The following is a 3,578-nucleotide window of genomic DNA, read 5'->3' as shown; positions in this document are numbered from 1 at the left end:
AAAAGCCTGGTACAAAAAGACAAACTTTGTATGTTCTCACTTATTTGTGAGAGGTAAAAATTAGAACCATGGAACTCATGGAGATAGTGGGTAGAATGACAGTTACCAGAGGCTGGGAAGTAGAGTGGGGCAAGGGAAGTGGGGATAGCCAATGGGTACCAAAAAGTAGTTAGAAAGAATGAAAAAGATCCAGTATTTGATAGAACATGATAACTATAATTAATTTAATCATACATTTTAAAATAGCCAAAAGAGTGTAATTGGATCATTTGTAATATGAAGTATAAATGCTTGGGGTGATGGATATCTAATTTACCCTGATGTGATTATTATACATTGCATGCTCCTGTCAAAATATATCCCATACCTACTATGTGCCCACAACAACTTAAAAATTTTAAAAATTATCAGAAATTTTAATTTGTATCAGATACCATGCTAGATATGAAGATAAGACAAAGTCCTTGTCCTCAAAAAATTTGTAGTCTGGTGGGCAATAAATTGTAAATTGTCAACTGCAATATGGTATATGAAATGTTAGGATGATTATGAATGGGTAGCCATATGAACTCACTGAAGAAACAGTTAACCTATACTCTGGATGTAGAAATAGGGTTATATAAAATTTCATCAAAGCCCTGACAGATTATAGGGAACTTTGGAGGAAAAAGAAGTTGTTAAAAGGATGCTCTAGGCATTCTGATGCATGGTTAATGAGTTCAAACTGGGGACCAGATGAAGATGAAGGGTAAAGGCTAGCAAGAGAGATCCATGAGTGCATTTGACTTTTATCCTAGAGAGGGTATAGAGCCCACTAAAATTGTTTAAGCATGGGAGTAATTTGGTGGTCTAATTAACATAGAAGTATTACTCTTACAGCAATGTAGATGATTAATTTGAGGAAGACTGGGAGAAGGAAAACCACTGAGAATTGTTTCAATAATCCATATTACAAATGAAAAAGGCTTAAGTTAGTGAGATGAAATATTAATACATTTCATAGAAATTAATATGTCAAGTGAAACTAAACAAATATGCACAACTGAAGCCCTACAAATACTAGTACATAGTCAGCAAAGAAAATGGAGGGCCTAGTGTGGGGAGGACAACACAAAGGTCATAGGAATACTTTTAGATAGCTGCCCATAGTAGCTAAGAGGGAGAAGTATTTGAAGACAAAAGTCATAGTAAACTCTTTTAAATACTGCAGAAAAATGAAACCAGATATGTTATAAAAGTAACCATTGGATTTTGCAGTGAGGTTTCTGTTGACCTGAGTTGGAGTTTTGGCGGTGTAATGCTAACATTGCGGTACACTGAGAAATATATGCCGAAATCGTTTCCTGCTACCTGAGCTGGCAGAGGGGCATCTGCGGCAGCAGCCAGACACCAAGGCTGTGCTGAAAAGGAAGGGCCTCCGCATCGGTACCCTTTACATCGCTGAGAGCCACCTGTCTTGGTTAGATGGCTCTGGATTAGGATTCTCACTGGACTATCCCACCATTAGTTTATGTGCATTATCCAGGGACCGACCTGACTGTCTAGGAGAACATTTGTATGTTACAGTGAATGACAAATTTGAAGAATCCAAAGAATCTGTTGCTGATGAAGAAGAGGAAGACAGTGATGATTATGTTGAACTTATTCTGAATTTATATTTGTACCTAGTGATAAATCAGCATTGGAGGCAATGTTCACTGCAATGTGTGAATGCCAGATCCTGAGGATGAGGATTCAGATGACTACGATGGAAAGAATATGATGTGGAAACACATGAATGAGGACAAGGGGACATCCCTACATTTTACACCTATGAAGATGGATTATTCCATTAACAGAAGAAGTCCAACCCACATTGGAGAGATTAGAAGAAAATGTTTCTCAGTCTGTGAACAGCCAGTATAACATGGCTGGGGTCAGGAGAGAAGATTCAATTAGATTATGAAGATGGGATGGAGGTGGATATCACACCAACAGTTGCTGGACAGTTAGAGAATGCAGATGTTGATCACTGAAAATGATTTATGCAGGTTTGAGATTCTGCTCCTATTGCGGTGAGCAGAGATCATGCCATTGCACTTCAGCCTGGGCAACAAGAATGAAACTCCATTTCATACAAACAAACAAAAACAAAAAGCAACAACAACAAAAAATTCTGCTCCTAACTGTAGGAGAGACTTGATGCCTTTTCCATTCTGGAGCAAAGTTGATGAAAGTCTTTTTCCTTTTCCAAAACCCAACATGAACCAGTTCTTTCTTGAGACAGACTGTGCTGAGATAACAAGTTGTCACTAGCAGAAGAGATACTATGACCTTTACTAACTTGATGAATTAACTTAACCAAGAGGGTATTTGTAGTTTATTCGTTACCCCAAAACTTTATGTGTTTGAGTACCCTCTGAGTAGGTCTATAATTCCTGCCTTCATTGTATGCATCTTCTGTAAGCTAGCAGACCTATGTGGTGAAAATGCACGGGAGCTTGGAGTTACAGGTAGACTGGGAAAGAGAGGGTTCCTTTCACCATGTTTTACCAGGCTGCTCTGTTATAACCTCTTTGGTTATGTTTTTTTAATTTCCAGCCTTTTAGATCAGTTTCTGTAACAGAACCAGTGAGTGAGTCTGGGATGAAGTCCTCAAAGTATTTCAAATGGTAATTATTTTGTTTTTGTAATAGCTTAACAAACCTAGGTTTTCTATATTTAAAAAAAGAAAAATAAATGCCAGACTCATATACAAGATAAAAACAAAGCTCTTTTGAGAGCCTTGATGGATGGGGAAATTATGGGAAACTTTAAAGGTGATCAAAAAGTACCCTGAGTTCCTGGGAAAAAAATAAGATGTTTGGGGCATCAATTTAGGTAAAACTTGGAATAAGTTTAACTCTTCTACGTCCCCTCTAATACATAAGAAGGAACACGGTAAGGGCCAATGATTAAGTTGCAAGCAGGAAACAAGAAGTTTAGAGTTTTACTCCTATATGATAGCTTTTATTTTCTCAGTGATATAAATTATGATATAGCCATCTAGGTAAGAAAATATTATACAGCCATTAAAATGTTTCTGAATGGTCTAAATAATGTATACCCTGGGTACAACACTGTTTACTTCAAGGCAAATGAGATTATGAGTAAATCATTTTTCTGCTTTTAAGTAAATCATTTTTCTGCTTTTCACTTTTGCATATTTCAAAACTTTCTTCATTGAATCTATATATTTTTATTATCATAAGTGAATACTGTGGCAGGATAAGCTATCTTCATCCCATTTATAGACAAGGAAAAGACAAAAGAATGAGTGTTTTTAACAATATAAACTTGGGAAGAGGAACAGATAATTCTGTACCATAATTTCAAGAAGCTATGGAAATACGGAGAAGTTAACTCTAGAGTGTAAGATGCTTTAATTTTTTAAATAAAAATATTTAGATTTCTCATGAAAGAAAGGCAAGCTGCCATTCAAGGTCAAGCTGACATTATTGACCTTCATTTTTCCTGCTCCCCGGACTGTAAACACCCTCACTCCTACCTGCATTCTACACAAGGGTAAAAAAAAAAAAAAAAAAAAAAAAAAAAAAAAA

The 3,578-nt window shown here is 36.3% G+C and overlaps 1 pseudogene; it reads left to right on the top strand.

Moving 5' to 3' along the window:
• The first annotated feature begins 1,307 nt into the window (after positions 1–1,307).
• Positions 1,308–3,309, top strand: LOC126953388 (methylosome subunit pICln-like; annotated as a pseudogene).
• The last annotated feature ends 269 nt before the right edge of the window (positions 3,310–3,578 follow it).

This window comes from Macaca thibetana, chromosome 4 (assembly GCF_024542745.1).
Source record: "Macaca thibetana thibetana isolate TM-01 chromosome 4, ASM2454274v1, whole genome shotgun sequence".
In the NCBI taxonomy this organism is placed as follows: Eukaryota; Metazoa; Chordata; class Mammalia; order Primates; family Cercopithecidae; genus Macaca; species Macaca thibetana.
The sequence above is the reverse complement of the archived record's forward strand: the minus strand, read 5'-3'. Positions and strand labels throughout refer to the sequence as shown.